General features: G+C 38.7%; 1 pseudogene; it reads left to right on the top strand.

Moving 5' to 3' along the window:
* The first annotated feature begins 6,774 nt into the window (after positions 1-6,774).
* Positions 6,775-7,533, top strand: LOC149171101 (UDP-glucuronic acid decarboxylase 1 pseudogene; annotated as a pseudogene).
* The last annotated feature ends 2,652 nt before the right edge of the window (positions 7,534-10,185 follow it).

Raw genomic sequence — 10,185 nt, 5'->3', positions numbered from 1 at the left:
ACATAGTTTGAGAATAACCTTATACCTTTTTGTAGAGTAGGTCCTGAAAAAGGAGATAAAAGAGGGTTCTAATATCGAAAAGTGAAATCGTAGTGACTTGCAGATCACGAAAACAGAGATAAACGAGGGTTTGAATGTCAAAATGTCAAGTCGAGGGAGTTCATAAGCAGATTTCATGCTTCACTAAGCCGCCATCAGTTTTTCCCAAAGATTGTCGTATCAAAATTTATATGAATTAATCAGCATCATTATATAATAAACCCAAATTGATTAAACTAATTAAAACGCACAAAAAAACATTAAATTATTTTTAAAACCAATTAAATTAAGACACCAATTAAATTAATTCTTAATGTTAACTTTAGAAAGTGCTGTTTAATTTTCCAGTCAAACTGAGATCGATTGAGAGTCAACCATATTTGGAATGCGGTATACTGCCAGCGGCAGGATAATAGATCCCTAAAAGAACCCCGTATTATATGGTATGTGAGTTATGATATAACAGTCTTTATTAGCTTTGTTTGAATGGTATTTGGACTGTAATCTCCTAAAAAGAGACCCGGATATTTTAGAACACATCCACCAACTGATTAGAAGATTGAAGCGCCCAAACTAGATAGTGATTTAACAAAATTCTGTCAAAATATAACCATGCCAAACTGAGAGGAACCGTAATCGGTTCAACTGCGGATTGGAAAAAAGACAGAGAGAGGGCAGTTAAATACTTTATCGACAGCGTTTTGAAAAAATGTATACAAAACTTCAAGAATGTCTTGTAGAAAGAATATGAAAAAAAGGGAAAATCTAACTTTCAGCTAAAGGAAAACGAAGGTTCCGAGTCCACCTTCGTCTTTTAAGATACAATTTTGAGTGACACGTTACAGACGGCTTCAAAACTATGCAAGTTCAAAGAGAACGAGTTCGAAACATTCAGAATATGTTTTGGCATAACAATTCGAGGTTTTCTCAAAACATTACAATTACCATCCTTTCTCCTCGGCGGTCACAAGTTTGATTTTCTATTTCCAAACGTCATGAAACTTGGCTCCACTAATTCCAAATTCTTCTTGCTGTGGCGATGTAAAATCATTTTGAATGACTGGATGTTGATTCAACGGCCAACTATCACCTGTCCACAGAGGCCCGTACGAAGTCTCCGTACTCTCAATATAGCCCTGCAAGGTGTTCGAATACATAATATCGAGCACTGAATCTTGATCAAGATAGTTCTCCATCATGATTCCAAACTCATCGGGAGTAATATGGTCTACGAAGAAATCAAGGCCTGCGAGAACATCATCGTGATAGCTGAAATCTCCTATATAAGACTGTTGGGAATTTCTGGTACTTCCAAACAAAAATAAAACTGAACTAAACGGAACAATGCTCTGTTTTAACACAGGAAACAGAGGTTTTTCACACCCAAAAAAAACTTTGCATTCATTAATATGACTGCCTGTTACAATAAAAGGTCTTCCTCTTCCAGAGGGATTACAACAAGAACTCTTCAGCTCCAAAAAAAAATTACTCTATCTCTGTTTTGAAATTTTACACTGTTATGTGTAAAACTTTGCTTACATTTATGTTGTTGCATATTCCATTACAAAAAAAAACTTACATTCGCCCTTCTACGTTGTTGTGTATTCTTTGCATTCAACCTGCTGAAAAAATTCCTCTTACATTCGTTGCTGCGAGTTTTTCCCATTCCAATACATTCACAAAAACTGGACATTCACGCTCTGCTGCATTTTGCCCTCTTTTTCATTCGCGCTCAGCGGTGCTTCACTTACATTTCTCAATAGACAAAAACAAACATTATATTCACGCTGCTACATGCTCCCTTTCGTTCTCTTCAACAAACAAAAAACATTACATTTCAATCTTTGCACTGTTGTGCATTCATATGTCCTCGCGCTGCTGCGCATTACATTTCAACAACACAACAGAAAACTACATGCCTCTTGGACCATACTCCCGTAAAATAAAATACAATATAATTAAAACCTTTACCAACAATCTACGAATCACATTAAATTCATTAATTGTTTTACTGAAATGCTGGCGGTCAATGAAGCTTTCACTTCACGTCAATTTCATGTTGCAGGCATGTACGCAAACTCTGATTCGATCAGACGGCTTCAAACCTTGGTTTCAATCGAACGGCTGTCGGACTATATCGCACGGACCTTCTTGCCGATCTTTATGCTCCGGGGAAAACTGCTCTGACAAAACCACTCAACCACATGTCAATCGATGATTCTAATCGCTGTCATTTGAGAAATGCCACCGTTTCTTGAAAAGCGGTGCAGGGAAGTCTGGCTGGTTTTCTGGAAACAGCTTTACGGTCGCCGTTTAATGGTCGCTGCAGTTGGAATTACATTTCAACACTCCCCTTTAATTTCAACTGCTGGGTTATCAGTCATACCCAAACATTTTCTCAAAAACTCAAAACTTTTCTGTCCCAATGGTTTAGTCAGAATGTCTGCAACCTGCTCCTGAGTTCTACAGTCTTTTAAAACAATTTCTCCATTGTTTACCAATTCCCTGATGTAGTGAAACTTTGTGTCAATGTGTTTTGTTCTTTTATGAAACATAGAATTGTTGGATAATGCAATAGCTGAGCTATTGTCACAAAAAATCACAGTTCCTTTTGTTTGTTCTTTGTCTAAGCTTCTTAACATCATTCTCATCCAAATTGCTTGACATGCTGTTGCTGTAGCTGCCACTTATTCTGCCTCTGCTGTAGACAACGCTACAATACGCTGTTTTTTAAAAGCCCATGAAATGGCTCCTGAAACATGATCTTCATCAAAGAATCACTGTTAATATAGTTCAGCAAGGATTTCATAAGAACCCGTTCACTAATAGCTTCAGCGATAATGATCAAGAATTACAGGCTCCCCCTAACTGTATGCATCATCTCCTTTTGGCAGAGTCTTCTCAAAAAAAGCTTAGATTGGCTGGAGAGCTCAAGGGACTTTCAGACTGTATTTCCTTCCTTCTCCATACTTGTGTAACTTTCTTCTTTTGCATGGTTCTAGCTTGTGTAAGAGCCCATGTTAAGTTACAATCATGTGCCATATGACCAATGTTATGACACTTGAAGCATTCTACATTGTTCATGAATAAGATTTCATGATTTCTTCCTATAAAATTGTTTCTTGGAGGTTGCCGAAGACTATAACATCTATCTCTATGAGATGCTTTACAGTCTTTTTCCATATGACCAAAGTTTGAACAAGAATAACAATAACCAAAAAATGAACTTTGGTACCAGGGAGATGGAGGTTTCCTTGATGTACTTCTGAAGCCTTTCTGCCTTGAGATCCTTTGATGATAGCCATTGCCTCTTGCCTCTTTGATATCATCTACATTTCTTTTTGGATTTGGTTTTCTATTTGGAGCAAGATTTCTTCTTGGAATAGGATTTCTTCTATTGTAGCCTTGATTTTTCTCCTTGCCTTTGCTGGAACTAGGAGCATCACCATTTCTTTCTGGCTTCTTCACATCTCTTTTGCTTAAAGCATTCTCATTCTTGTTTGAGGGTTCACCTTCATACCCGAGTCCTGATTTATCAGATGGACATCTGTGATAGCTGAGCATGTCATCCAAGGCTTGAGAGCTCTTCATGATTTTGTTCATCCCTTCAACCTTTTTTCTGAGGAGGGAAATCTCTTCTTCCAGTCTTTCACACTCATTATTCTTCTTTGCAAGTTGTTCCTCAATTTCTTCCTTGCTACGAGTAGCTTCGGCTGCTACTATTTTAAGGGAGATGATATCTGACTTCATTTTGAAGATTTCTTCATTCTTTGCTTGACTACTCTCAATTTTCTTCTCAGCTCCTTGTGCCTGTTTCCTGGCTTCTTGTAATTGATACTTAAGGGAGGAAACCTCTACCTTGTACTGACCAATCTCTTCTTCAAGTTTGTTCACGCTCTTGTGCCTTTGTTCAAATTGACTTGACAAGTTATTTTCCTGCTTCTTTGCTTTATTCAATTGATTTGTCATGGATATGACTTCTTCATGATGCTTCCTTTTGCTTTGATGAAATTCCTTCTTAAGTTTGGCAAGCTCTTCATCCCTTTCTTGTACTTGAAGCTTGATGAGGTCAACTTTCTTCCTTGTTTGATCTTGGTTACCAACTGGAGCTATCTTCTTAAGTGCCTCATTTTCATTTTTCAAATTGTTAATCTCTTCCATGGCAGTCATAAGTTGAGCGAGGAGTTCTTCTACAAAGTCCTTTTCATTCTTTTCATCTTCTAGGTCTGCTTCAGCCTTGATGTCATCATTCTCATTTTCAGCTTGTATGATGGGTTCAGGATCTCCTTCTTGATTGATGGTCATGGTCAATGCTCCTTTTGAGTGAAGGTTATGAAGTTTGTCCCATATATCATTTGCTGATGAATGTTTTCTTAGATTCTTCTTTACAGAATCAGGTAGCCCATTCAAGATTGTTTTTACTGCTTTTGCATTGTACTCCTTGGATTCTCTATCCATCCTGCTATCATCAATCACTAATTCCGAAATTTCAATCCCTTGAGACTGTAAGAAAGTCCTCATTCTTGCTTCCCATATATTAAAGTTCCCATTCAGCCTTGGAGCCGCATCAAATTGATTGTCTTTTATTTTAGTAGTAGAGGGAGACACATCCTTAGGAGGATTGGAGACTTTCTTCCTTGACCTCACCATTTGTGTTCTAAATGGCGACCTTCAAGCTTGACTGTGTATTAAAATAACTGACTGTCCTCAACAAAAAAAAACTAATCTTGAAAAATACGTTGGATTTTTTTTTACTGAGTCTTCACTCTACTAGAGAAGCTGCTGCAGCAAGAAATCCTTCCTTCAGCTTCTTTGACACCTTCAAAGAGCCTGGACAAGCTCTGATACCATGTTGGGAATTTCTGGTAATTCCAAACAAAAATAAAATTGAACAGAACAGAACAATGCTCTGTTTTAACACATGAAACATAGGTTTTTCACACCCCAAAAAAAAACTTTGCATTCATTAATATGACTGCCTGTTACAAAAAAAGGTCTTCCTCTTCTAGAGGGATTAGAACATGAACTCTTCAGCTCCACAAAAAAATTACCCTGTCTCTGTTTTGAGATTTTACACTGTTGTGTGTAAAACTTTGCTTACATTTATGCTGCTGCATATTCCATTACAAAAAAAAACTTACATTCGCCCTTCTACGCTGCTGCGTATTCTTTGCATTCAACCTGCTGAAAAAATTCCTCTTACATTCGCTGCTACGAGTTTTTCCCATTCCAATACATTCACAAAACCTGGACATTCACGCTCTGCTGCATTTTGCCCTCTTTTTCATTTGCGCTCAGCTGCGCTTCACTTACATTTCTCAACAGACAACAACAAACATTATATTCTCGTTGCTGCATGCTCCCTTTCATTTTCTTCAACAAACAAAAAACATTACATTTCAATATCTGCACTGTTGTGCATTCATATGTGCTCGCGTTGTTGCGCATTACATTTCAACAACACAATAGAAAACTACATACCTCTTGGACCATACTCCCGTAAAATAAAATACAATATAATTAAAACCTTTACCGACAATCTACGAATCACATTAAATTCATTAATTGTTTTACTGAAATGCTGGCGGTCAATGAAGCTTTCACTTCACGTCAATTTCATGTTGCAGGCCTGTACGCAAACTCTGATTCGATCGGATGGCTTCAAACCTTGGTTTCAATCGAATGGCTATCGGACTATATCGCACAGACCTTCTTGCGGATCTTTATGCTCTGGTGAACACTGCTCTGACAAAACCACTCAACCACGTGTCAATCGATGATTGTAATCGCTGTCATTTGAGAAATACCACCGTCTCTTGAAAAGCAGTGTGGGGAAGTCTAGCTGGTTTTCTGGAAATAGTTTTACGGTCGTCATTTAATGGTCGCTACAGTTGGAATTACATTTCAATAGGACATCACCAAGGTTGCTACAAAATTCACCCCTGTAGTTAATTCGCCATTCATATTTGAACCCATCTGATCAGCACTGCGATTTTCATGGGTGAACTTGAAATTATTATCTCTTTGCCTCTTCAACCCGATTTCATCTTCCAGAGACTTTATAACCCCATTGAAGATCATCTCGACCTCGACCTCGACCTCATTCTCACCATCCATCTCTTCATTGTTATCCATATTATCCATCTTTTCGATAACAGCTATGAGATCACTTTTATCATAACCTAGTGTTCTTCTGTTGGTTCGTTTCATGTCTGGAGAAGCCAATACATCATTCAAATATTCTTCTCTCCCTCACTTATTCTGAGAAAACTGTGAGGAGGTAGCCATGCCGGAAAATAAATATTTTGATTAAAAGCAAACAGATACTTCGATAGAGAGCTTTGATTGTTTGGGCGTTCCTTCTTCCTTCGAGGGTTGAAAGTTAATGGTAAGAGTTGGGCTATTACATTTATGTAGTACACACCACATCCTGTGACACCCAAAACTTTTGAATATATATATATATATATATATATATATATAGTTGGCAGCGGATGGATCACAGGAAATCCCAAATCGTGGTGGAAACGTTCCAAATAACGCAATTCAACATGTTTTTGTAAAAGAGTTTTTCCTTTTGTACACTTGTTTGAAACAACATTCATAGGACCCATCTAATACTTCCAACACGACGCAATAGGCGGTGCCCTTACGTTTGGGATGAAGGCAGGGCAAGAGCTAACCAGCCTGCTATCGGGCCTTTAATGCACCCGATAACGGCCTCACCATACATACATGCCCATGCCTTTCCATCCCGCATCCATCATTTCTCCGGCAGCTCGACTGCCCATCGCATCAAACTTTTCCCGGGAAGGGGTGACCCACCATCTGGCACCCGCTGTGCTGGCCCATTTTCAAACCAACACTCGCGCCCAAAACTCCATTTTCTCCATTCGCGCTCCCATAGAAGCTCCTCTGCAACCCCTCTTCAGCGTACACTCCATCCCGCTCACGGTGCACTATGTCCTGAAAGAGCAGCGTTGGTTGTTTGTTTTGGTGGGTATGTTGATAGCCTCTACGATCTTCATTCTCCAGCCCAGTCTTGCAAAACGAGACATAAGGAAAAATATAGGTGGCGCCGAGAAATTTTTGTCCAGCAGAGCGGGGAATTCTGGAGTTCAGAAGACAACCACTGTTTCCAGGATCGTGGGTGGTGTGAAGAGGCAGCCTCTGAGAATAGTTGTAACAGGGGGGGCAGGATTTGTGGGCAGCCATCTGGTTGACAGGCTACTGGAGAGGGGAGACAATGTGATTGTTATCGATAATTTCTTCACTGGTAGAAAGGAGAATGTTATGCATCACTTCAAGAATCCTCGCTTCGAGCTCATTCGGCATGATGTTGTTGAGCCGATATTGTTGGAGGTCGATCAGATTTACCATCTGGCATGCCCTGCGTCTCCCGTTCACTACAAGTTCAATCCTGTGAAGACAATCACATCCACACCTTATAGGCAAGTTTTGACTTCCTCTGCATTTTGAAGTTCTGCTTGATGTCCGTCGTTTTGTTTTTTTCTTCTTCTTTTTTGAGTTCTTAAAGCAACAGCGGACATCCTTTGGCTTAGGTCCCAGGTCTGAAGGGTTGCTATTCTAGCAAAATTGCTGGTGACATGCAACTGGTCTCATTCCTTTGAAACTCATGCCATATGGGCGGGGCAGACCACAGTGAGAATGGATCCGAGGTGGTCCAGCTCATACTTTCTCGATCTCGTTATTGAAACAATGCCCTGTTATGCATCTTTTGCTATTTTGGTTGGCTTTAATTTTTATGTCTGTGCAGGAGATCTCACTATTTTTCCTTATTTTGGTATCAACTGTTATAGGTCGTTTTGCATCGATGCCATAAATTGCTTAATCTGCTATATTACCATGCTTATGTAAACGGATCAACCTATGCCTATGAAATATTTGCATAGAAATGGATTTGAGCTTGAAATATGGGCTGAGCTTTTAGGTTAGAAGGTCGGTTTGCACCAATTTCCCAACTTGTCGTCCTGAGATAAATCTTGGTGAATTTATCACCTGCACACACGTCTTTAATCATCTATTGCACACATAATAGGTTCCAATAATATTGGCAGGATATGTTCATATTTTGCCTTGATTACTGACAGTGACCAACTTACAATGATCCACATTAAGGATGTGAGTTGTGTGGCTATAGATTATCCTCCTTGCCTTTGGATCTTAAACGAAAATTACCTAATTTTAGGCTATTAACTCCTTTGGAGTGGGGTTATTGCCTAGTTTTTAGCTATTAGCTTCGTGTTAGGCAACTCCTCCATAATACTTTATAATGGGATTTTTAATGGGATCTTTTTGGCAGTCCCATTGTCTACACTTCTGGTCTTTTGGACATTAATAATAATTCAATTCAAGTCCATTCTTGGGAGTGAATCTTAGGATGTCTTGTTCTGGGAGGGTTCCTAAATTTGTTGTTCTCTTTCACTTTATCCAATTTTTGAAGTTTTTCTTAATATTCTTTATACAAGACAAATGTGATGGGGACATTGAACATGCTGGGTCTGGCAAAACGAATTGGAGCCCGCTTCTTGCTTACCAGTACAAGTGAGGTATATGGGGATCCTCTCCAGCATCCACAGACGGAGACATATTGGGGAAATGTCAATCCTATAGGTATGGATTGATTGCTTCCATTTGTGTGGTCTATAGTGTCTTCTATAGTTTTCTGTTTGTTCTGTATTTTCCTTTTTTCAGTTCGCAGACATACATAGAAATAAAACAAAATGTACAGGTTAACTGTTTCTTTGTACTGTCATGTATTATGGGAGCATCCAGGAGCACGATATGCAATTGTTAACTATGTTTATGGGTTATAACGTTTCAGGAATCCCAGACCTGATTGTAACTTTTGTGATTCCCATAATTTTGGTTCCTAGAACAACTAACATTTGTATTCCTATTTAAAGCTTTAATTATCCTTTGTCCACTTGTATCATTTATATTTTTATTTTTACGAAGAGGATTTATGCTCACGTGTTAGAAGCTGTTATGATGAGGGCAAACGTACATCTAAGACTTTGACGATGGACTATCACCGGGGGCCCAATGTGGAGGTATCCACTCCTTCATCTCTGTAGTGTGAATGGGTTTCTAGCTACTACCTGAAAGTCTTTCGGATGGATATTACCTGGTTGAAAGAAATGTATCCTCAGATACTTTGTTTTCCATATCTCCATGATCTAAGTGAGATATATAATTTGTATGTGCCTTATTCTTAGTTCTTGGTTTTCTGTACACAAGTAGTTTCCTTGCAAGAGAATTAGAAAATATCCATTCATAGTTTTGAGCGTAATTACTGTTCCCACAACCATGTTGGTTGACCTAGTATTCTCATGTACGCTGACACTAGTAATTCACATTACAGAGTATTAAGGTTGGTTCTGTCCAATATTCTTCAGCAACATGCTTTTGCCAACAGGTCGGCCCAATTTTCTTACATAAATGTCCTTTCTTGTGAATACGTACTGTCCTTTTTAGCCTATTGAAGACACATAATGCTATTTCTATTGTCACACTAGCTCTGATAACTGGGGTTGTAGCAGGAAGTCTGTAAGTCCAGGATTCTTCAAGGGGATCAGAATGTTTTCAACATTCTTCAAAAGGATTGTAAGGAAGCTAAATGTTGGCACTGAACTGTAGTAAGAATCCTTTCTGGACTCTTGGTTCACCAATGCTTATTTTTGTTTGTGAAGACTCAAGGGTGGATGAGTACATTGTGTGTAGAAAAGTAAAAACAAATTGAGCAGGTGCAAAAGATCATTCATGCCCTCATAGTACTTGTTGCAGAGATGAGTACACGCCTTTGTTAAATGTGACTACAATATAGAGGGCCTAGGCTGTCAAGTTCAAATGGGGAGGAAAATGGATGCTAACGTACAATTGAGAAAAGCTGTTATGGAGAATCTTCAAATAATTGCTGGAACTTGAGGTAAATGACATTTGTAATGGTGTTAGTTGAGGTTACTCGCCAAAAGGATAAAAAAGAGCTAAGTTTCTATATGTAGAAGTTCAAACTCCATTAGTGGGACAAAGCTACTAAGAGTTACCTAAGAATTTCAATGAAGAGTAGAAACATAAGGTACAAACATACTTGAAAGCAACTATTCCCTCATGTGATAAGTGATT

This window comes from Pinus tabuliformis, chromosome 4_2, assembly GCF_031772625.1.
Source record: "Pinus tabuliformis cultivar Carrire ecotype Pingquan chromosome 4_2, CPIR1, whole genome shotgun sequence".
Lineage (NCBI taxonomy): Eukaryota > Viridiplantae > Streptophyta > Pinopsida > Pinales > Pinaceae > Pinus > Pinus tabuliformis.
This window is presented reverse-complemented; position numbering and strand designations above follow the sequence as displayed.